This window comes from Antechinus flavipes, chromosome 4 (assembly GCF_016432865.1).
Source record: "Antechinus flavipes isolate AdamAnt ecotype Samford, QLD, Australia chromosome 4, AdamAnt_v2, whole genome shotgun sequence".
NCBI classification, from domain to species: domain Eukaryota; kingdom Metazoa; phylum Chordata; class Mammalia; order Dasyuromorphia; family Dasyuridae; genus Antechinus; species Antechinus flavipes.
Genome location: NC_067401.1, coordinates 204,997,719 through 205,023,881, shown reverse-complemented (window position 1 = coordinate 205,023,881; position 26,163 = coordinate 204,997,719). Strand labels below are relative to the sequence as shown.

General features: G+C 35.6%; 1 protein-coding gene across 1 annotated transcript in view; it reads left to right on the top strand.

Moving 5' to 3' along the window:
- The window catches only part of TRERF1 (transcriptional regulating factor 1), a 277,967-nt gene that overhangs the window by 95,900 nt on the left and 155,904 nt on the right, over positions 1 to 26,163 (top strand). Inside the window, 1 exon segment of the mRNA XM_051996971.1 lies at positions 9,162 to 9,211. The gene's annotated coding sequence lies outside the window, so the exon portion shown is untranslated.

Below are 26,163 nucleotides of genomic sequence, written 5' to 3'. Positions count from 1 at the left end.
AAAATCACCAGCCTTACTTTCTCTTCCAGAGCTTTCTGGGTCCAAGATATAGATCCAGATGACTGGAGATGGCCTTAGATGTGTGGGAAACTTTGGCTTCTTTAAGCTAAGGTCTTTAACAGATCTCAGTTTGACTGAACTGAGAGGATAGTAAACTTTGGCAGAAGGAAGGAATGATGGGAAAATGTTATTTAGTTTGTACGAAGGATGTGCATGTTGTAAGATCTGAATTGGTAGGTACCCAGTTGAAGAGACTTTCTGGGATCTAACTTCTCAGTATGGGGGAGGAGATTTGTGAGAGGTTTTGTGTAGTTTCTTCTTTCTCGTTGGAATTTTCAGTTTTGAGCCTTAAATGAGTAATCTTTTTATTTTGGAAAAGAACCAAGAAGCTGAAGTTGGCAAAAGGAGGCTGGCTCTGATAGTTGTTTAAAGAGGAACGCAAACTGATAGCTTCTATCTGGGGCTCTGAGGGGAGACAAGGGGAAACTTTGGTCTAAATAGTTACTAGATTTTAGAGCACTTCCATGTCCACTTTACTCTGGGTTGGGACAAAGTCTCTGGGACTAGTGTGTGTATGTGTGTGTGTGTATTTGTGTGTACAGATGTATGTGTTGTGTTTGAGTGATAGTATATTTTAAGAGAAAGATCTGAATTAGAAGCTTAGGATGTATCTTGGCAATTTGGAGTCTGAGGTCCTGGGTTCAAATTTGACTTGTTACTTAGCACCTGTATGTGGGTGTAATCTCTCGGGGCCTGTTTCCTGGGTTTAGACTAAATGTCCTTTAAGATCGATTTTCCCTTTAATCTTTGAACCTGTGACCTTAAGTTGCTTAAATCACCATCAGTTTCGATGTCTTCTTTTGTAAAATGAGGGATTGCATAGTGTTATACTGTGACATAGGCCGAGACTTCTGTCCCTGCTGTGTCTATAAAATGGGTATAGGAACACTTCCTTCCCTCTCTCGCTTGGTGGAAAATATTAGCAGTTATTTGTTTCCTTTTAACTAAACAGGCATTAGAATCTAGTTGCCAAACATTAGTGAGTGATTAGTGGAGCCCTTGTGCTTAAAGCTGTGGAAGGAGGTGAATCAAAAGAGAAGCTCCATGTCTTTGGGGAGAGCTTTCCAGTTATGAGGAGCAGTGGTTAGAGTCGGAGCCTGGAGTTGGGAAAACTTGGCTTTGAAACTAGCTGTGTTAGTGTGAGCAAGTTATTTAAGCTCTGTTTCTACTTTCTCAACTGTAAAATGGGTTAATAATAGCCAGTATCTGCTACGTAACAGGTACTTGATAAGGGCTCATTTTATTTCCTTCCCCTCTTCTCCCATCAGGGATTGGACGGCTGATGGAAGCTGAAAAGCTTTATACTTGTCTGAATAGATCGTGTCAATTAATCAGGCAATAAACTATGTGCCAAGTATTGTACTTAGTGCTGGAGATATAAAAAAAGGCAAAAGGTAGTCCCTGCCCTAGAAGTGCTTGCAGTCTGATGGGAGAGAGCTGGCAAGTTTAACAAAGCAATCTACATAAAAGAGGACAGGAACTAATTATCCCAGGGAGGGCGCTAGAGTGAGGAGTTGGGGGAGTCTTTCTCTAGAAGGTGGGGGCTTAGTGGGGCTTAGAGGAAGTCAGGGAGAGCTGTAATTGGTCTGGAATGGAGGGGAGGGGAGGTAAGGTAGAGCACTCTAGGCGCTTGAGATGTGAGAATGGAGAATCTTATTTGTGGAAGAGGAAAAGTCCTGATAGTGTGTATATGTGTGTGTGTGTAAAGTGTAGGAAGACTGAAAAGGTATTTTGTATTGATTCTTAGAGACAGTGGAGAGATCCTGGAGTTATTAAGTGGGTGGGTAGTTGATATGATCAGACCTGTGGTATATATTATTGATCTTTTTTTTTTTTTTTTTTTTACCTAGATGAGGTCTTCCCTCATCCCCATCCCCACCCCACCCCCCACCCCCACCCCAGTTATAAGTGCCGCTCCAACAGCCTGGCTTCTGTCCTTTTACCCACAATTCAGTTCAACAAGTATTTATTAAGTTCCTACTCCAAGCTAGAGAGCAAAATAGAATAGAGAATCCTGCTTCTGAAGCTAGGCAACTGAATGGAAACCTGAGGACTGAAAATTCTGATCCCCCTCTCCTTCTGACTCGTGGACGTATGACCTTGGTCAGGTCAGTTTCCCTCTTCATTGTTAAATTTTAGCACAGCTGTAAAATGAGTCAGCACATCTCGGCCTTTCCATTTAACGTGCCAGCTTGACGGGCTGCTAAGCACTGTAGAGACGGGGTATGCTGGGCAGAGGGGTCGACTGAGAGCTCTGGGAGAGCAGGAGCTATTTTCTCTCAGTTTCTGTCTCTGTCTCGGTCTCTCTTTTTTTCTTTCTTTCGTCTTTTTATTTCCAGAGCTCTTTCCTGTCGTAGGAACTTAATAAATACTTGTTTGATTGAATTTTATGGGTAAAAGGACAGAAGCCAGGCTGTGGGAGCAGCACTTGTAGCTTTGGGGGTGGGGATCAGGAAAGACCCATGTGGATAGATGATAGACTGAGACTTGAAAAATGTCCCCAACAGCGAATGATGTTGTTTTTGTTGTTGCTTTAAAAGTAGCCCACTCTCTATGACCCCCAGTTGGGGTTTTCTTGGTAAAGCCTGGAGTACTTTGCCATTTCCTTCTCCGGCTCCTTTTACAGATGAGGAAATGGAGGCAAATAGGGCTTTAAAAAGTGTGTCCACTCACATCTGTGTGTTCCTCCCCCATCCCCCCGGCCGAACATCTACTAGAACAACATGAGCACAATAGGCATGACTTCCTCCCCTTGGGAGCTTAGAGGCCTAGTTGGGCCTTGCTTGGAAGACAGATAAGCAAATACCCAATGACATTTTAGTGTTTGTGAGGCGTATTGGACACCTGTAGGAAAATTTGCTGGTTCTGAACAGCTGAGGTAATCATAAATATATATGTATATTTTTAAACCTGCTGTCCCTAGTCATCTACTTAGTTTACTCTTTATATGGGGTGTGTGTGTAAAACTCTTATCTGACTTCTTTAAATCTCTTGCATTTCTATGGTTTTGTTTTTAAAGTTTGTCACAAACTTCCTGTTTGGGGCCTGTTTCAAGGCCTCAAACATTTTACATTTTTCAACCTTTGTCATTCGGACAGCTCATTTCTCCTGCCATCTAACTTAAGAATCTCAGCTCTCTGTTACTTTTCTTATTTGATGACAATGATGATGAAAAAAAAGATTTCAGTACTTTGCCATGGAAGTGCTTTGATTGCCATTATCTCAGTATATCCTCAGAGCAACTAAGAGACTATAAGCCATTGGACTTACTCAATGAGAATAGGAACCCAGGTTCATTTAAACTTCAATCAATAAGGCATTTACTGTGTGCCAGATACTGTGAAAATGAAAGAAAAGACATTTATTAAGTGCTTACATATGCCAAGCACTAGAATTCAGATAGAAAATTTGAAAAAACACTTCTTACTCTGAGGGAATTCATCCTTCAAAGAGACAACAGATGGAAGAAAGTTCAGCTTTTAAAAAAAATTTTTATAGCATTTTATTTTTCAAAATATATGCAGATAGTTTTTAACATTCACCCTTGCAAAACCTTGTGTTGCATATTTTTCTTGAAAGTTCAGCTTTAGAAGGAGATAGACAAGCCCATGTCTTGAGGTGGAAACAGTAGGATATATAGAGGCCCCTGGAGGACCTAGGACCAACAGTAAGTTCTGGTAGTCCTCATTTCACTGAAGGATAGAGTTGATAACTTCCATTTCATCCAAACCATAGGAGCAGTCAAAGCAGCTTGGAGTAATTCTGGGTATCTGGGAGTTCAGTGAGGAGTTGAAAGAGAGAAACGTTTTAGGGGAATATTTGTATATTTGAATATTTATGTAGCCAATAATTTATTTGTAGGATAATAAAGGGCATCTTGTTCTCTTGTTGGGTAGAGCACTGGGCCTGGAGTCAGAAAGACCTGAGTTTAAATGTGCCCCCAGACACTTAATTAGTTTTGTGATTAGTTTGCCTCAGTTTCCTTATCTGTAAAATGAACTGGAGAAGGAAATGGCAAACTACTCTAGTAATTTTGCTAAGAAAACCCCAAATGGAATTACAAAGAGTCAGCCACAATTGAAATGACGGAAAAACAAGATTTAAAAAAAAAAAAAACATAAGAAAATGTTCACAGTACAGATTAAACTTAAAAATATCAAAAACACTTTTTTTTTGAAGATATGGTCTTTAATAACATATTACTTGATTAAGCTTTGAAGGTAGTGGAAGTGTGTGGGAATGTTATTTTTTTTTTAAAGGGATGGGCATGGGAAAACAATCAGCCGAGTAATCTGAATGGAAGTAGTGAATTTATTTGTATAAAGAAAAACATGAAGATTGGATTAGAAAGAATTTGGGGGCAGATTGTAAAGGACCTTGAATGTCATGTGTGAACTTTAATCACAGAGAGTGTGTAACCATTATAGGGTTTTAAACAAGGAAGTGATGTACAGGAATTAATGAAAAATATCCGATTTATATAGCACTTTAAGAGGACATATCCTTTTTCATTTGGTCATCACAACAACCCTGCTAGTTGTGGTGGATCTCATTTGATTATCACAATAACTCAACTAATATTATAGGTATTGTCCATCTCCATTTTACAAATCAGGAAACTGAGGCTCAGAGCAATTAAGAGAGTTCCTAAAGTCACGTCCATGGTTAACAAATATCAGAGGCTGGAACCAAATAGGGCTTTCTTCCAAATACAAGCCTCTTCTCACCTGCACATGCAGGTCTTTTTACATTTCATCACAGTACCTTTCTAGTGTTTCAGTGATTGGTATGCTGCAGCGCTAGATTTGGATTCCACTTTCTACTAGTTAACTATCTGAACTCAGGACAAATTAATCTTGAGAGGACCTGAGTTTGTAAAATGAGTGAGTTGGACTTGGTGATCTCAAGCATCTCTTCTAGTTCTAAATCTATAGTAACAATATAAATAATAAAGTAATTATGCTTTTAATTAATAGTAATCATAATAAATAATAATAAAAATAATAAATATCTTAGTGTTCATTATAGCACTTTAAGGTTTGCAAAGTGCTTTAATCCTAGTAAATATTATTTTCATTTTCTCTTCACAACAGCCCTGGAAGATAGATTTAATTATTCCATGATGACATTGATTCTAAAATGATGATGATGATGATGATGGCTACCCAGAAGTCATTTTATAATAACACCATTTAAGCATTATAATTTAACCCAATTACCATATTTCAAGCCCCCTTCTATCATTTGGCTGAAAATCAGAGACACAAATTATGTACCTACCCAGTGATTACCCCAGCTGGTGGCTATTCCTTAATCCACAAAAGTGAAGATAGATGGGTCTGTGTAGCCTGGCCACATAGCTACCAGAATGAGTTCTCTGAAACATAGGTCTGACCATGTCACTCCCCAGATCAATAAACTTCCTCTTACATGTAAGATTAAATATAGTCTTCCGTTTGTCATTTAAAGATCTTTACTCTTAGACTCCAGTGCTTTCACAATATCCTTAGTTCATCTCTCTGCTTTTGCAAGGCTATATTCATTCCCTCCTCCCCCTTTCCTGGAATTCACTGCTACTATACCTGTATCTCTTAAAACTCCTAGCTTCTTTCAAATACCTATTTCAAATACCATCTTTATGAGATCTCTCTTATTTCCCTTTTCCCCAGTTCCCCTATATTTATTTTGCATATGCTTCTGTGCATATAATTGGTCTAATGCAGTAGTCTGTTAAAAAGAGGGCTAAAATTATTAATTTTTTTGTCTTTGTGTCACCAGAATGACTAGCACATAGTGATTAATAAATAATTTTTGATTATTGAATATTCTGCTTTTCTCCTATTACAATGACTAGCACATGATTGGTGACTATGATTTTTGATTGATTTGAAAATGATCTTTGATTATTCTGCTATTACATTTATAACATTGATCTTGTAGAAATAACTGTGGCGACCCCTTCCTTCAGATGTGTGTGTGTGTGTGTGTGTGTGTGTGTGTGTGTGTGTGTGTGTGTGTGTATGGCACTCTTTTCCCCCACATTAATTCTATTTGTCTTCACTATTCATGGAGCTGATTAATACTGTTAAGTTGGGCATACCCAGTATTAGGTTAAGGATAGTTGTTTGGCAAGAGAGTTACAATATGGATTAGAATAGAGGAGAGATTAGAAGTAGGAATACTGGTCAGGAGATGATTATTTATAACTTAAACATGAGGATTAGGGACCTGGAAAGAGGGATGCCTAGAACAGGACGACTACTGAGAATAAGAGAGAAAGGGAGAAAGGAGGAGCAAAAGATGAATTAATTGAATTAGCATCACCCAGCTAGGTTTTTACTAATTGACTCCTATGTACTAAAGCTAAGAGCTATGGGAGAGGACATGTATGTACTAGGTGCTAAGAATACAAAAATGAAAAAAGGTCACAGTCTTCTTTCCCTCAGGTAGTTTATAATTTAATGTAGTGGAGCTACTTCTAAAATAAAGCAGAAACCAGGTGAATGAGGGAAAAAAAAGTCTAGAATAGGATGAGAGAGAGTGAGAAATAAAATTAAGAACCTAGGTGATTAGGAGATATTATCAGAAGTGAGTCCCAATATACTTATGTGGCTAGCTGCTAAATATCTCTTAAGTGGAATTTGAGTCCAGCTCTTTCTGCTTATCAAATGCAGCACTTTTCCAGGATTTAAAAAGCAGGCTGAATAATGGAGATAAAGGACAAAGATTGGGGAGATTGGGAATACTTGGGGCAATTTGGCTTGCCTCAGTCTTGCTTGAGGCTGACCCTGTTTATATGCTATTAAATAAATGAATTTTTGTGTTATTTATGTGTAGTGGTGGTAACTAATTTCCCTTCTATGACATTAGTAACTTGGCTTGGAAAATGACTATCCTATATAAAATCCAGAGACAGAACATTATTCAATGCATAATACCTAGTATGTAGTTAAGAATCAGCCTTTTGTTATTTTATTAAGCAATTCCAACAATAATCCCTTCTGCTTGATGGTAACATTATCTAGTTGATATTAACAGTACTTTTTTTCTTATACTTGTTGCGATTTCTACTTTCTTTTTCTGGTTTCATATCTACTGGACTAGGATTGGAGTCTGGAAAACTTAAGTTCAAATCAGCCTCCAACATTTATTAGCTGTGTGCAATATTTATCTCAGTTTCCTTATCTATAAAATGGAAATAAATGATAGCACCTACCTCCCAGAGTAGTTCTGAGGATCAAATAATATTTCTAAAGTGTTTAGTTTACTGCCTGGCATAGTAAACTCCTAAAGGCAGCTAGGTGGTACTGTTAATAAAATGCCCTGGGAATTAGTAAAATCTTGAGTTCAAAAATGGCCTCAGATAACTACCTGTGTAATGCTGGGCAAGTCACTTTACCCTTTTTGCCTCAGTTTCCTCATCTGTAAAAATGGTCTGAAGGAAATGGCAAGTCGCTCCAATACCTTTGTCAAGAAAATCTCCAAAATGGGATCATGAAGATTTGGATATGACTGAAAGACTAAACAAAACATAAATGCTAGGTATTATTATTATTACTGAATGTCTGAGTTGATCAATTTAGGGTTGTAGCTAAAATCTAGTGTATACATCAAAAACTCTCCCCCCTCCCCCAAATAGCTACATCTATTGTGAGAGCAAGGAGTAGTTTTGAACCTGTCTACTCTGCAGGCTTGTGAGTTCCAAAAGTAATAGATCCAAGATAACTTGCATTAAGGAGGGATCAGGGTAGTTAATAAATTTTGTTTATTCATTAAACTAACTAAAATAAAAGAATATATTGAAGGAGGTTCTCCAGCCAGAAAAAAAAATTAGAAAAACCGTGTATCCAGAGTTCCGGTTCTAATACTGGTTTAACAGACTCAGATTTGGAATTTTACTGTTAGAAGGCACCTTAGAGGCCATTTAATCCAACCCATACATGAATAGCAATTCCATCTTTGTAATTTTTAAGTAGGTGATCATCTAGTCTTTTCTTGGTCTTCAGAGTCCATTCCCAGGCTGAATCTGAGTAATAATTTTTTTCCATTTTAGGGAAATACTTGGTTTGATCTCTCTAAGGCCATTAAATGGGGTGATGATGGGTTCTGTAGTATATCTTGTATCATCATGGATAGCCACCTGCATGTTATTTTCCTCATTAGACTGTGAAATTGAGGATTGAGGATAATATTTTCACTTCTCTTTGTATTACTAGTGCTTAGCTTACATTGCCTGGTCCAAAGTAATCCTAGTCCTTTAGCATGTGCTTTCATTATTAACATTTTAAAAGACATAATTGGATCTGAAATCTCATCTGGTTATCTATTTCTTCCATTGGTAGAGATTGCAACTCAACCTTGCTTGCCCATTCAGTGTGATTCTTTGTCCGTATTGCCAAAGAGGGGGTTAGGGGGGTCTATAAACTTAAATATGATTTAAGAGATGATTTCTGTGCTGGAGAAGTTGAACTATCATTCTTTTCCCTCTCTGTGTGACCAAGATATCTACTCGTATACATCTTTCATTTTCTTGAGGCTATGTTTTACTCTTGTACCTCAAGCTCCTCATTTAATATAGGTTCATACATTTTGAACTGAAGGGGACATTAAAAGTCAGCTCCATTCAGTTAACCAACTCTTAGATTGAAAGAACTCAGGTAATTTGTCCTGTGTCTGAGAATATTTGCATTCATCTCTTCCTTATTCTAGGAAGCAGTTGGGGACTTAGTGTATGGAGTGCCTTTTGGAGTCACAGAGACCTGAGTTCAAATATGGTTTCAGAAACTTATTAGCTGTGTTACCCTTTGTTTTGACTTAATCCACTGGAGAAACCACTCCAGTATCTATTCCAGGAAAACTTTATGGACAGAATAGTTCATAGGGTAATGAAGAGTTGGACATGACTGAACAATAATTTCCTTATTGTAAGACCAAAGCTGGTTACTCTTTCTCTAGATTCTATGTTGTTTAACCTATCATATTTTTTGGCCTGCTTTGTGATTCTTATTATGGATTCATATTATGAATATATTAATAAGGATTCATGATTATTGCATGATGTTTCAAAATTCCTCTAAAATGGTCTTTCATTTCCCTCACAGATGCTACCTGGGCAGGAGTCTTAGAAGCTGATCTGCATAATCCTCAACAGGTAATTTTTTGGGATTTTTTTCCCTTCCCTTCTGTTCAAGCGGTTTGTCAAGGAATGTAGCTCTAGCTATATAGTTTTATAGGTTGACAGATTAATTTTTTTTGTTTGTTTGTTTTCTGTGGCCCCTGGTGCTTTCAGCTCAAACCAGTTACAAAAGAACAGGTGACAGTGGTGTTGGAAATCTGTGGGTTTCTGCTATAAGATGAGAAATGCTTGAGCATCAGCAGCTATTTATGTATGTTCCAGGGTCTTCATAAACAAAGGGAAGAACATTCTGTCTTGCTTCTCAACTCAGGAAAAAACAGAGATCCAGAGATTGATTGCCCAATAACACATAATAAGTAAAAAATGGGAGTTGATGTAAGGTCCTCCAACCCCACATCTGTTCCTCTTAACATTATACCAAGGAGTTTGACTCCCAGCAGTATGCTCATCTTGATAATTATAAGGTAGTATGGCATGGTGAAAAGAGCTTTCTCTCTGAAATCATAGGATCTGAGTTCATAAACTGTCTGTAATTTCATCCTTAAGTGATCTTGGGCAAATTACTCAACCATTTGTAAAATAAGGGAGTTAAACTGGATGACCTTTGTGGTCCCTTCCTCTAAATCTATGATTATTGATTTGCCCATCAAAAATTAGGAATTGATATGATTTTATGGATGAAAGACTATCCTTCTTCTCCAGTGGAAACACCCTTTATTACTACAGTTTTAAAGAAACAAATTCAATTTTGAGGTTTTAATTGAAGTCCTCTTAAATTTTACCCCACCTCTACTATTCATTCTGTGTTCCCCTGAGTATATTCTTCATTTCACCTAGGTTAGCCTCCTTGCTCTCCCTGAACACACTATGTATGTTGTTATTTCTAATTTCTTGAACACCATACTCATTACTTCCTGCAGATGTTTTGAGAATGTTATTTTTTAGTCTAAATTATTTTCCTTTAAATTTCTTTTTATTCAGATTCTATTTTTAAAAAGGTTTTCAGTTTTAAATTCTCTCCTCTTCCTTCCCTTCCTTTTGAGAAGGCAAAAGATACAATACCTATTATACATGAATTCATGCAAAACATATATCTACATTTGCCATGTTGCAAAAGAAAAAAAGAAAACAAGAAAAATAAAGACCATGGGGGAAAAATAATTCAGTTTCACTCAGAGTTCATTAGTTCTCTTTCTGAAGATAGATCGATTTTTCATCATGAGTCCTTTAGAATTGTTTATTGAGATTATAAAGAGAGTTTAAAATGTCTAGGGTACAGCCATCATATTTGGAGGAGACTGTCACACATGTTACACAGGACAGCTTCTGCCCAATCCCACTGACCGTGCTAAAGATGACTACTGAGCTGGATGAAACTTTGGTCAGATCCATGAGTGCATTTCCATTTTTAATGTGAGATGTAGGAAGATTAGGTTTTCTCTTGTTTCTCCTGCAGAGTTTTCCTATGGTTACTCTCTACTCTCCATCTACCTCTAATTCCAATTATAGCTCCCTCCTGAGGCTATGGAGAGAAAGAATTCAGTACCTTCTAAACTGAATTCCATTTTTTCAGGCTAAAAACCTATTGTACTGATGTGTAGCTTCTTTATTCATTTTACCATAGCATCCTGGAGTTGAGGGACCGTCAGTGATGATTTAATTCTGCCTTAATCAGAGTTTGAATAAATATAATAATTATTGCTACTGGCAGCAGGAGGAACAGTATGATAAGCCATTGTTTACCTCTAATGCCTTTTTTTGTTTAATTTTTTTGGCATGTACCTTTTTTTTTTTTTAATTCCCCCACAGAATTATAGCTTATCAGATATAGAAGGGATTCTAAAGATCATCTCTCAGGAAGTTTGCCCTTCTTTCTTTTATATAATTGAGGAAGTTGAAGCACCAAAGGTTAATTCTTGCCCAAGGTCCTCCAGGTAACAAGTTATAGTTTTGGGTCTTTTCATATCTTTGGTATCTTACAACTAATGCCCTTTCCACTTCATTTAGCTCTACCCTTTTAAATTATGCTTAAATTAGTGTTATTGTTTTTATAAGTACATATATATTGTTTATATCTACATATACATACATATATATGTATGTGTGTGTGTGTATATGTGTGTGTGTATATATATATATATATATATATATATATATATATATGTTGAAGGCAAATTGCTTGGGTTAGGATTTTTTGATTTTGTATACCCATTTACAAAGTGATTTTTGAGTTATTTTTTTCCCTAAAAGTTTACATAATTACATCTGCTGCTTCATTCATATAATTCTGGGAGGGGCATATGAGGCCCAGTAAGGTATATGATCCATTCCCTATCTTCAAGGAGTTTAAAGCTTAGTTGGGGAGATGAGATATGTGCAGTGAAATAATGACATAAAATATATGTGGCAGTGATTCATTGTCAACATGAATGGAGTGCAGTGCACTTCTCATTAATTTGGGTGGTGAGTGCTGATGGGAAGACTGGTCATTTTTAATGAATGAAAAATTTGAACCTTAAATCATTTTTAATAGAAATCAGCGGGTTTTATATGATAATTATAAGATAAGATGTTTGCCATAATCTGTCAAGTGGGATTTGGCACCTAATTGTGGACAACTGGATCTTTAGAAAAAATCCTATAGTTTTGTTTTGGTTTTAATTCTCACTAACAAGAACTTAATAGCTACAGATGGGATCAAAGGAGTATATATAGCCTTGGAATTAGGAAAGTCAGAATGACAATGTTTTTGTTTTTTGCATTTGAATCTGTGATTTTATCAGGTACAAACTACTTCTGGTCTGTAAAACTCTCTTTTACTAATGCAGATCAGAGATTGGGTTTTAGTTGATTGTCTTTGAGCTGGGGATTGTGTGGAGGGTGGTGGTTGTATAACTGTTAGTGGCTTGCCCACCTTGATAACAAATAGGTGTTGAAAATGAGGTCTGAACCCATCTAGCTTTCTGTCCATGGTACCAAAGGTGTCAAATTCAGATAGAAATGGATCCCTGTGGGTTGCATATTCACTTAAGATACAACAAATTAACATAATTTAGGCTGAATATTCTCTTAGGATACTACAAATTACCATCATTCAGAAGACTTGCAAATTTACTTTATGTATGTGGTATTTTATTGCTATTTATTTTGTTAAACATTTCCAAGTTACATTTTAATCAAATTGGGGCCTACTTGGGAATTTGGCTAGCCTCAAGCTGCCAGGAGTTTGATGCCTCTGTGGTATACCAACTGTGCCTGTCTGTTACTCCACTGGACTTAATTTTAATGTGTTTATATGTTGGCCCTGAATGAGGTCTTTTCATTGAAAGCTCCTTCTACTTGATAAACAATAATGATGTTTCATCAAATGTCCCCATATACGCAACCACTTAATTTTTGTGTTTCTGAGTATGTGCACTGTTGTGGGAAGTGAATTAATCTTCATTGTAGAAAGATTTGCTGTCATTGATGATCCCTCTTGGTCAGAGATAATCAACAAGCATTTATTAAGCACTTTCTATGAGCCAAACAAACAGAACAAGATTGGCTAAAGCAAATCAGTGGTTTTGATTTAAGATCATAGGAACTTAGATTTAAAACGGAAAGGTATCCTTGAGAGCATTTAATCCAACTATCTTATATGTAAGGAAACATTGAGATTTGCCCCCTTGAATTAATTTTGCTTTAACAAAAGCATGTAAAAAATAGTAAAAATAACTTGAAAACTTAAAAAAAAAAAACCCACCAAAAAAACTAATTACGTTGTAGAGTGAGGATTGTAACCAATTGAATAAGTTTTTGAAGCCAAATATGAGTATAATCTGTTTATACCAGTTTTATCACTAGGCTACAGAATGTGTTGCTATATTGATTGGAGCTAGTGTTGCCAAGATGGAAGCTAGTGGGGAAGCTGGCTTCCTCAGCTTGGGTTACAACACCACCCACACAGTAAACCCCAGGCCGTGTCATCATACTGGTGTCATCGAGGGATTATTTCAGTGTGGTGAACTGCAAGCAGTTGGTTTGCCAATCTTGGGTTTGAGGGTAGAACCCTGGACTTTACACAGAGGCTGTCCTTTTGTGAGGAAAGTCTCCATGGACTCATGACATTGTGTTCTCCTCACACCGCTGCTTCTTCAGAACCTGGTCCTGGCCCTGGCTTTCTTGGTTACTGTCACTGACACGTTGTTTTATGGTTTCATATTTAAGACCTGGAGGAAGTGGTTTCGCTAGCCCCTTGGCCCCCCCATTCCTTCAGTCATTATCATTATCATCAGTAGTGCTGCTGGGTACTGTTCTAAGCACTTTACAAATATTTCCCTTGATGCTGAGAGCAGTTCTGGGATGTCAGTGCAATTATTATCCTCACTTTACAGATGAGGAAACTGAGAAAACAAAATAATTGACTAGCTCAAAGTCACAAAGCTAGGAGATATCTGAGGCTGAGTTAGAACTTGGGGCTTCCCGAGTCCAGGCTCATCACTCATCACTGTGCCACCTTTCTAATTACTGTCAGTTTTAAAGTCAAACCTGGTTGCTGCTCTGTGAGCACACGTGTATAAATGCTAATCTGTGTGACCTTGGACAAATCACCCACCTCCCATGATATCCATAAAATGCAGGGGTTAGACCTTGCTTTAGTTCTGTGATCTCATGTTCCTCTGAAACGAGCCACCCGTGTGCAAGGTTAGTTTCCTTCTATTTCATTGCTCTGTCTCTTTTCTCTCCCCCCACCCTGCTTCCTGTGACCAATGGCGTGCATGTGTGAGATAGGGGTAGAAAATTACAGAATTGTAGGGTTAGTGCTTGAAGGGACTTAGGGGTCATATAGCCCAATGTTCTTGTTTTACTGGCCCACAGCAATTACGACTGGCCCATGTAGCAAAGGCGGTTGTTAAATGTACCTCCTGATTCCAAATTCAGCATACATCATACTGTGCTCTAGTCTTAAGCCAGCAGGGTACATTCCATGATAACATAGAATGAATTTTGTCCAAAATGAGTGTTTTTGATCATTTGTAAATTTTAGTCTCATATCACCAGTTTCTTCTTTGACATTTCCAACAGGATGTGCTATTGTTATCCCAAGTACTTCATGGCCAAACCAATTCCATTCCTCTTCTGAGCCTCTCTGTTTCTGTCAAAGGCACAGACATCCTTCCACAGACACCTGGAATATTGGTGTATTCCTTCCACTATCCTCATCTGAATATGAATAAATATCTTTATACAAGTGGTGTGTGTGTGTGTGTGTGTGTGTGTGTGTGTGTGTGTAGAGAGAAATAGGTTTATATTTATGAACATATATATGTATCACATATTTGATATGTCTGTATATATATCCTATATCCTAATATAAATTCCTCCTTATATGAGAATACATATTCACACTCATCCCACATATTCAGTTTTCATTGCCAAGTCTTATTGTTTCTAAATCTACAACATCTCTTGTCTTATTACCCTTCTTCTCTTGGCTCATGCAGCTCATTCCCTCAGTCAAGTCCTCATCATTTCTAAGACTTTTGCAACAGCCCCCTTCTTGGCTTTCCTGCTTTGTCTCCCCCTATTCTATTCAATTTATCTCCTGAAATGATTTTCCTAAAGTCCACATCTGATGATGTCACTTCTCTATCTCATTAAAGCCCAGTGGCTTCCTTTTACTTGAGGATCAAATATAAATTCTTCAGTTTGATGTTTAAAGCTGTTCATGATCCAGTACCATTCCCCCAATCTTTCCGGTCTTAAAATTTAATGTATACCTCTAATATATACTATGTTCCATCCAAACTGGCCTTTTCGATGTTCCTTATTCATGGTATTTTATTTCCTTTCTTTGTATCTGGGGATCTTCTCTTTACTCAATTCTATCTCTTAGAATACTCATTTTCCTACAAGGAAGGAAGATGCCATCTTCTATATGAAACTGTTTCTGATCCCTTTAGCTAGCTAGTTAGTACCTTTCCCCAAATAACCCTTGATCTATTTTGTACACACTTTCCTGATGCAGAATCATCTTGAGGGCAAGGGACTATTCCAATCTTATATTTTTGTTTTTTTGTTTGTTTGACTACCACAGTGTCTGTTTAGTACATAATTTATGCTTAACAAATGTTTGTTGATTGATTTATTGATTGTCCAATATTTCCTTTGGATAAGTACCTGATCTCTGTTCTGCTTATTGACGATGGTTCATTCATTCATTTACTTAGTCAACAGTTACTTATTTCATGAGGCTTTCTGCTTGTTGGTAAGGACCGGCTGTCCAGAAATCCTTGAGTGGGACAGTAATGTGGAAAGCAGTAATCCTAGTTGGAAGCAGGATCATGATACAAGGGGCATCTTGAGATCATTGAGTGTCAAAAAATGTATTTGAGTGTTGCTTTTTCCATTTGCTAAGTTGGTTAACCTCTAAGGGCCTCAGTTCCATCTTCTGTCAACTGAGAAGATTTGACTTGATTGATGCTTCCTTTGAGGTCAGACAGTCTGTGATTCAAATGTCCCTGCCTATTCCTCATCAGGGCTTTCTTGCCTTCACCAGATGAACAATTTTTAGTTCTGCGGGATATATAACAATAAAGTATCTTGCACATAGAAAATAATGTGTTTTGTTGGATTGGATTGGTTTGAATTAGGAAGCAAAGGAAGGCGATTGTTTCTTGGATTCCATGTCTTTGACTTAGAGTCAGTAGTTATAAAACTAACCTTTCTTTTTTTTTTTTTTTTTTTTTTTTACACCATTCTATCCATCAATAGCTTATTAGTGTTTCTGTCTTCCTGAAAATTTCAACATTGACAATTTACATTTTTTTTTTTTTTTTTGTTAATGTTACCTTTTTCCTGGGTATGAAGTGAAACCTCAGAGTTGCTTTGATTTACATTTCTTCTATTATTGATGATTTGAAGCCATCTTTCATATTTATATAACTTGTTGGGGTAATTTTTCTTCCAAGGCATATTTGGTCAAAAGATATGAACAGATACCAGTAGAATTAGGTTTCATTGTTTGCCAACAAAGTTTGTAAAATTAAGCAAAGTCGATTTAGTCTACCATGAGAACTTATATGCTGCCTGATCTCCCCCGATGCTCTTATAATTCTAAAGAGAGTAGTTGGATTTTTAAAGGAAAGAGAAAAGCACTTGAACATAAGGTGTGGAGAAAACAAATGCTTTCTCTAAACTAATTGAAAGGCATTGCCTTAGCACCTTGGGCCTACTATCAATGGAGCTAATTTTTCCTTTCCAAAGTAGTCCAAGCTTGTCTTGCTGCTGAAATTGCTAAAAGGTGTGTAAACAGGTTTTTTACCTTTCCATGTATGGTAACCCCAAAAGCAATCAGTCAGTACAGTTTGTTCAGTCCTGACTTGTACATCCATAGTTTGACAGTATGGACAGTGGGCATTCATACTTGTAGAAACAATTGTGTCTTGGAGCTGCCAAAAAATATGCTTTTTAAAGCTGCTTTGCCAGACTGATTTAAAAAGAACAGCAAACACCCAACAACTGGGGACTTGAAAAACATAAACATAGCATTAGTCATTTTGCTTGAAGTTCAATGACTCCCCAGATACTGGGACTATTTGGCATTGCTCCAAACAGGTAGTATCTTGGAGCCATCTGGTGATTAAAAGTCCAGAGGCTTAAGCAAGCTACTTCTTTATTTATTTATTTACTTATATTTGTTTATTTTTATTATTATAGCTTTTTATTTACAAGGATAGATAGATGCATGGATAATTTTTCAGCATTGACAATTGCAAAACCTTTTGTTCCAACTTTTCTCCTCCTTGCCCCCACCTCCTCCCCCAGATGGCAGGTTGACCAATACATATTAAATGTTAAAGCATATGTTAAATACAATATATGTATACATATCCATACAGTTATTTTGCTGTACAAAAAAAATCGGGCTTTGAAATATTGTACAATTAACCTGTGAAGGAAATCAGACATGCAGGCAAACAAAAATAGAGGGATTAGGAATTCTATGTAGTGATTCACACTCATTTCCCAGAGTTCTTTCTCTGGGTGTAGCTGGTTCAATTCATCACTGCTCTATTGGAACTGATTTGGTTCATCTCATTGTTGAAGAGAGCCACGTCCATCAGAATTGATCATTATATGGTATTGTTGTTGAAGTATATATTGATCTGCTGGTTCTGCTCATATTCACTCAGCATCAGTTCATGTAGGCCTCTCCAGGCCTTTCTGAAATCATCCTGCTGGTCATTTCTTACCGAACAATAATATTCCATAACATTCATATACCACAATTTATTCAGCCATTCTCCAAATGATGAGCATCCACTCAGTTTCCAGTTTCTGGCCACTACAAACAGGGCTGCCACAAACATTCTTGAACATACAGATCCCTTTCCCTTCTTTAGTATTTCTTTGGGATATAAGCCCAGTAGTAACTCTGCTGGATTAAAGGGTATGCACAGTTTGATAACTTTTTGAGCATAGTTCCAAATTGCTCTCCAGAATGGCTGGATGTGTTCACAATTCCACCAACCATGTATCAGTGTCCCTGTTTTCCCACATCCCCTCCAACATTCCGCATTATCAAGAGACCTACTTCTTATCAAATAGGAATTTATCCAGAACATGGATAGGAATGTGGCTATTTCAATAAAATTGTTTTCCTTTGTAATATATGTAGTTTATACATTCAAAAATTATTCTGAGAAGGAATTGTAAACTTTACCTGAATGCCAAAGGTAGCAGGGGTCTGTGTGTGTGTGTGTGAACTCCATAATATAAAAAGTTAACTTTTAGTGTAGGACATCTGACTAGAATCTGTAAGATGAGTTTGCCCTTCATTGTGAAATCATGAAAGTGATGACAGAAATTAGGAAATGAGTTGGTGCTGCAGATATAAAACTGTTATGTAGACTAAGTTAGCTGCATTGGCACTCAAACTGTTAGTCTCACCCACATTATTCCATCTTCTAAACACTGGACTAATGATCAAAGTGTTAGCGGTCAATTTATTCTTTAAAACTGCTATTCCTCAGGGATGTTGATATTTATATTTCAGCTTTTTATTTTAGTCTTTCAGCTCTTTTCTATGACTTTTCTGGGATTTAATGAGTTTGATGAAGGGATTGAAGGGTAAGATATTGTCATCCTTATACTAAATAGTTTTCATGGGAAAAGGCAGTAAATATGACCTAAGTTGCTTTGTTTGAGATCAGCATGTTGCAGCATAATTTAACAGTGAGATCCAAGCTAATTGGATTATTTTAAGAATTATATGATCATTGTTTGTCTATTATTACACCAAAAAATGGCAACCATCACCAATCACCATCTAAGGAAAGAGCAAGTTTTAAAGAGCAAGGTTTAAAAGTCAGGACAAAGCTATTAGAAAAATGAAGTTTAGAAGAGTTTTCTCAGTTAGATGAAGTACTAAAATTAATAAATGGGGATAGGAGAGTGGAATATTCTTGAGGATTTTTAGGAATAAGGTGGTTGCTCACCTGCCTTTTCAGAGTGGTTTAAGTTAAGTTTACCTGAGTCAGAAGGGTGACTGAGATGAACCCCCAATTTCCTCATCTTTAAAATGAGGATAGTAATCTTTGAGCTGTTTCATAGGGTTGTTATGAGAAAAAAAAACACCTTAAAGCATTACTTAATTAATTAAATGTGAATTCTTACTCAGTATTAGTATTTGGGCTTGACTTTTTAGACTGAATTTATTTATCATGTGAAGTCTATGCATCTTAGTCCTGTCATATTAGATGACATTTACTGAATTCTCTAGGGCAGAAGGACCCCTTTAAAGCTGATCTTTAATAAGGAAGTGAAGAAAATAATTACCCTTCTTATTATAATTAGTGTGTTTTAAATTTTCTTACAGGGAAAATTTAGTTAGTGATGAAGGGATTTATATTAACAAGAACAAGAGGTTACTCCAGAGGTTTTAGAAGGAACTTGGGTGAATTTTCTGCATGGATAAAGCCTGAAGAAAGTATACTTCTGTCTTTCTAGTTTTTATTTCTTAGTATCTTTCCTGGGCTAGAAGAATTCTATCATTTGTTAATAGATCATGGTAGGTATTTGACATCATGGTAAAGTAGTGAACTTGGTATCAGGTGATATAATTATAAGGTCTGGCGCTTACATTTATTTTTAATTTAAAAAAAATTCTGAGAACTTTAAAAGTTCATTTGACTTATCCAGGTTATTCAACTGTGGAGGCAGAATTTAAATCTATATCTTAAAAATTCTGCTTAGTCTAATTTATTTTTAATTTTTAGAACTTTTAATAAAGTTAACATTTTAACTTTTAACTTTCTACTTTTTATTTGTTTTATATCTTTTCAGGTGTGTGAATATGTGGTCTTCCTCTTCTCCTTTTAAAATGTTTAAAAATTCTGATACTAATCAACACTAAAGCAAATATTTTTATATACATAGAAGAGAAAAAGAGGCTTGTATACAAAACTGTGATTCTCTTATAGTCAGCTTTTTTTTCTAAATATGTAATAAATTCATCATGTAACATTCAAAGTTGTCTTGCTGGTCTCTCATTCCTTCTGGGCTTCCTTCTGTTCTCTTCTGTGCATTAAAGAAATATTTCAATAGCCTACTTTTTTTCCCTCAACTCACTCTGGTGGTCATCTCCTTCCCACTTTCCCCCTGGCCCAATTAAAAAAAAAAGAAAGAAAAAACCTTACTTGTAAATATTCATAGTCAAACAAAACCTATTCCTCCATTTGCCATATCAAAAAATGTATCTCATTTTGCATCCTGAGTCCTATCATCATTTCTCTGTTGGAAGAGGTGCTTGTTTCATCATTTATCCTTTGAAATCATGAGTTGTCATGGGCACTGATTCTTAAGGCTTCTATAGTTGTGTGTTTGTAGCTGTTTTGTAATTATTGTATAAATGTATCAATAACCTCATAACTCCAGCTCCTAGTACAGTACCTTGCATAATAGGCATTTAATAAATATATTCTGAATTAAATTGGGAAAATCATTTTCTCCTTTCATGCCACAGTTTCCCCATTAGCAAAATAGGGTTAATAGTACTTGCTTGATTTACCTTTTGAATTGAGGAGGAAAGAGTAAAGAGAAAGGAAGTTTAAGATTTCATTGATACAGGGAACTCCTACGTTTGTGATACTATTCAATAATTGTATCCCAAAGTATCCTATAAATGTGAGGTATTGGAGACTGCCTTATTCTTTTTTTTTTTTTTTCATTATGTTATATTAAGGTCATTCTTGGGTAGGCGGTACAGTGCCATGTACTCAGAACAACAGTACTCAAAGTGTGATTCAGAAACCCCTTGGAGTCCTTAAGGCCCTTTGAGGGGCTGTATGAAGGACAAAACTTTTTATAATACCAGTATGTTATTTGCTTCTTAAAATACTCCTTCATTTTCCAATTACATATCTGTGAGAATGCATTTTCTTCCTATACTTCAACCAAAATAACATAACAGATTGAATGTAGAAGATAAGAAAATTTCTCTGAAGTTAGATTTAAAGAGAGTTGCACAAATGTATAAAGAAATAATACTTTTCTTACCAAATATTTTTGAAAATAATCTTTTATAAAAATGTTATTTATGTCAACATGTAATAATAGGTTTATTGTTTTAAATGAATTAATAATTATTAAATATATTTAAATGATTCAGTATAAAATTTTTAAGATATACAAATATGTACATAAATAGATTTATAATTTTTACAAATTTTCTATTATCTAAATTATGCAAAGTGTTTTAAAAACTTTTATTTTACTTTCTTAAATAGTAAATTTTAATATATGTAACCCACACAAACAAAAGCCTTTTGATGTCCTTACTAATTTTAACAGGGGTAATGGGTTTCTGAGACCAAAAAAGTTTGAAAGCTGATGGTCTGTAATGAAGGCCTGGAAAAACCTGGGTTCTTGTCATGTTCAGTAGCTGCCTCTTTTTGTAATCTTTGGTAACTGACATGAACCTCTATGGGTCTCAGTGGCTTCATTTGTGGAGCCTGGCTTAGGGTTTGGGCTGGTGGCTAGATAATCTTTCAAATTCCTTCCAGCTCTCACATTCCATGATTCTCTGAAGATGTCTGGAAGGCATTCTCTTAGATCTAGTGCCCATGCTGACATGTATCAGTCAGTGGAAAAAATTAATCCCTGTGGTATCACATGCCTTTTAAGTGATTCATAAAAGAAATCAATCCAATATATATTTCTGTTCTGGATAGAAGGCATTAAGCATCTAATAGGATTAAGAAGAACCTCATATGATTTCCCTCTAAAACGCAAATGCTTTACCACTTTTAATTGGAATGACAGAATTAAATTTCTCATCTTAAATTAGATTTTCAAGTAAACTTCATTTGGATCTAAATTATTGTAGGGAATTTAAATAAATAAATTGATTTTTTCCATATTGCTTCTTTTGGCCATTCAGTTTTAACTATAAAAGAAATCCCCAAAGAAGATATAAAGTGACTTTTCTCTTTACAGAGGTGGAACACTGTCAGTTTGGAACATTGTATAATTTGTCACATTTTGTTGATATGTTGATTAGTTTTGCTGTTTTTTTTCCTTTAAAATTTTTTTTAAAATTCAATTTGAATTTAAATACCAAAGAACAACAAAAAAGAGCATTTTCATGTATAGAGTATGACGTAGAAGATTTAGTATAAAACCATGAATTTCCATTTCAAGCTATTTTTTTTTTTTTGGAAAAACTATAATAAATACCACACCTTGTTTTCAAAGCTACCCTACTTTTTACTAGAACTTCTTTCTAAGTTTTCTTTTGTTCTCTGTTGTGCACTTCTAATTTTTTTCTTCCTAAGCTATGTATAAAATACATGATTTTTAAAAGACTAGAGAAGGGAAGGATAAGAAAAGACAGAATATTGGGAAGTGACAGTGATGTTTAAAAAAGGGGCGGACTGACAGGAACTGGATCTTTGCTTTCCTTGATACAGGGAACTCCTTCAGGGTGAGGAAGTGTTCTCCTCCCTTTGAAGATAATTTAACACCACCTGCTTACTGTCTTAAGGAATTATAAAACACTGAGAGATGACTTGCCCTGAGTAACATAATGCTAAGTCTGGCTCTCATCCCAATGCTTCATGAAGTATTTTTTAAAAATTTTTTTGAGAAGAACTTTAAAAGTTCATTTGACTTATTCAGGTTATTCAGCTGTGGAGGCAGAATTTAAATCTATATCTTAAAAATTCTGCTTAGTCTAATTTATTAAGATATAATCTCAATACTGAAAAAAAATTATTGTAATGATAGCAGTATTTATGTAGTGTTTTAAGGTTTAACAAAATACTTTATAGTTGTTAATCTCATTTTATTCTCATAACAGTCCCGAGGAGGCAGGTACTATTATTATCCTCCTTTTACAAATGAGGAAAGAGGCAAGACAGTGTTACATAGGTAGGAAATGTCTGAATAGAAGTTGAACCCCAGTCTTGTTTTCTATCCACTGTGCCACTAACTGCCTCTGAATTTTTTCTATACTTATAGTAAATATTATACATTAGTTTATATAATTATATAATACATATACAAGACAATTGTTTATTCTTAGCCAGTATCAATTGAATAAGTCACTTTATTGCTGTTTCCTTTAGTTCCTCATCTATAAAAGAGATTATAATAGCACTTACCATTACCTGTTGTGGGGATCAAATGAGATAATGATTGTAAAGCTCTTAGCACAGTGTCTGGCACATAGTGTTACATAAATGTTGGTCATTATTACAACTTTTTTTGGTAAAAATTTCTTTTGGAGTAAATTTTATTTCTACATATCAGAAATCTTCAGTGTACTCGAATCTCTTTCAATGTACAATTTTCGAAAATAGTTAAGAAAAATGACATTAAAGAGGGATTTTAAGTGCAGTAGTTTTATGTTGAAATGGGTCTGTATCTGCTTTTAATACATTACAGTATTTTCCATTGTTACTGATGTTTTGATATTTTTCAAAGTTCTTTTTATTGTCCCTTCCCCAATTTGATTTTATTCCTTAAATCGCTTCATGTAAGTTATTTTAAAATTTTGGTATTCATGAGCACTTATGGTGCAGAATAACACACCATTCATTACTGTACCCTTATTTGTCCAGCCACCTCTTAATTATTAAACTTCATTTTTCCCCCCACTTTTGCTATTACAAACAGGTCTGCTGTGAACATTTTCATATAGGATTAAGGACATGTAGGTGGTGCAGTGGATAGTGTCAGGCCTGAGGTCAGGTCAAAGTGTCTTCAACTCTGGCCTCAGGCACTTACTAGCTGTCTGATGCTCTGTCACTTACCCTTGTTTGTCTCAGTTTCCTCATCAGTAAAATGAGCTAGAGACAGAAATGACAACTCTAGCATCTTTTGACCAGATAAAATCACAGAGTTAGACATAACTGAACAACAAAAATTCAGTTCATTCAAAGATAGTCCTTTTCTATATAACCTCTAGAATGAAAAGTGGGATTATGTATTCAGAGGGTTTGAGTCCTTTTTTATTTGTCCTTACTCTTTCCAAATTGTTTTCCAAAATTACTAGATTACCTGGGAATTAACCTACAAAGACACGTGGTACTTACAGAAATACAACAAAAAACACTTTTAGAAATATAAGAAAATCAGAATAAGTAGATAGATGTTCATAGGTCTTTTGTATTCTGCTACTCAGTGAGCAAAGATTTATTAACTTTCTTCTATGTATTAGATACTAGTAAGCACTACAAATTCAAATAAAAAGAATAAAACAATTGGGAAGTCTCAGGGATTCTGAAGGATGTGATGGGACCCCACAGATGAGAAAATTTTCTCTGCTAATGCAGGCTAGCATCTTCTCCACAGGTTAAAGATTGAAAAGTTGGCCTGGGCACTGAGAGGTTAAGTTCCTTGTCCAGGGTCACACAGTATTTGTCAGTATCCAAATTTGAACTCAAGTCTTTCTGGTTTCAAGGCCTGTTATCCATTTTCTAGCTGCAAAAAAAAAAAACCTCGAATAATATAAGAGCATTTTATTTCCTTTGAGCAGCACTAGTAAAACTTGACAGGCTGGTGGAAGGAAGAAGTGTTGTAACTGAGAACTCAAAATACAGGGTAGGGCTGGTCTGTAAATTTCCAATATCCATGATCTTCTGACCTCTGCTTCTGATAAGAGAATTAGCTTTTCTTATGATTTGAAAGCAAGAGTTGATGCAAATTTATTTTAGATATTTGGGGAGAATACAGAATGTGTAGAAAATTATTTATTATTAGGATAATATAAGACTTATTGGGAATTTAGCTACTCTGAGTTACTATAGGACAGTGATTCTGAACCTTTTTCAAATATGGATGGCTTTTTATTTTTAGTCAATTTCACATATATAAATTTTGTTGATTTTAGTTTTTCATATGAGCAATTTTCCAGGTTAATCCCTCATTGAGCCTTCCTTATAACAAACATAAAACCATGAGATGGAGTGATTTTTTGCAATATTCTACACTCATAGAGAGGCTCCTTTTTTTCTCAAAAAATTTCCTCAACGCCCTCTTCCCTTCATAATATTTGCATATTAGTATCATATGTAGGGCTAGAAGCAACCTCAAAAGCAGCCTCCTTCAACCCTGAAAATTTAGAGATGAAGAATTAAGGCCTGAGGAATATTAATGATTTGTTGAAGTCACAGAGGTTAAATAAACATCAGAAGTAAGATTTGATTCCAAGTCCTCTGACTCCTGAGCCTTTGCCTTTCCTGAGTACCACAATACTTGTTAACATCTATTGATTTTGAAAAAAAACCCATAATGACCAAAAGCTGGTTTATTAATTATAATAGCAACATTGAAAAACTTTAAAAATTCAATGAAATAAGCATTTATTAAGTACCTACTATGTATAAATCACTGATGATACAAAACTAGAAATGAAAATTGTATGCGTGTGAGAAAATTTTCAGTCTACAGGAGTTATGTTTGCTTAAATTCTCCAAATTATTTAAGGAATAAATACTTTACCACAACTCTATTTACCAGAGGTTAGTAACCTATGTTGGAGATTCTTATTTTATTTTTCTTGTTTTCCTTCTTGCATATATTTTATCTTAGAACCTGTAATCTTTGAACATGTTTCCTGACATTGAAAGCTTCTTTTGCCCTTTTTTGGAATATTTGCTGCCCTCAGTTTTAATGAAGATGCTGTTCTTGACCTATCTAAAGCACAGAGCTACATGTCCAGCCTTATTGTGGCCCAAGCTTCAGTCAAGGAAGAAACAACTAATTGGATATTTGTACATGGATGTCCCATAGATATCTCAAACTCAATCCATCAAAAAGTTTATTCCATTTTGTTGGTGCCTCCTATTTTGCTTTTATTTATCTCCGTACAATTTTATTGTACCTTTTGCACTTTCCTTTGCACCATGTCTCCTGTCCCTCTTGGAATGTAAGCTTCTTCAGGGCAGAAACTGTTTTTCTCGTATCCACATGACCTAGAAAAGTACAATGAGGATGTTTTCCATTGCTTTATCTCACCAGGCTTATGTTCCTTTAGCACTTTAGTTAGAAAAAGCCCAGTGTAGGGAAGACCTATGCAGATGAAGAGATGGGAGAAACCTTTGTCTGAGTTTTTCTTTCACCTATCCTCCCCACTTCCAACTTTCCATTTTCCCTGCAGATTTGGCATATATACTTAAAGAAGGATTGACCCAGAAAATTACCTTCTTTGTACTGATGGAATTAATAGTGGAAATAGCATTGGACTTGAGTATCAGTCCAGGTTGGCCAGAGCTATAGCATGGAATGGACAATAATAGAAATCAGTTAGCCAATAAACATTTATTAATTTCCTTTTATTAAGTACATTTATTAAATATTTATTATATTCCAGGTATTTGCTGGGGATAAAGGTGAAAAAGACAGGCCCCACTCTCAAGGTGCAATGGGGCAAGAGGAAAGAGACAGCAAACAATCAATTGTGTATATGCAAATTATATGTA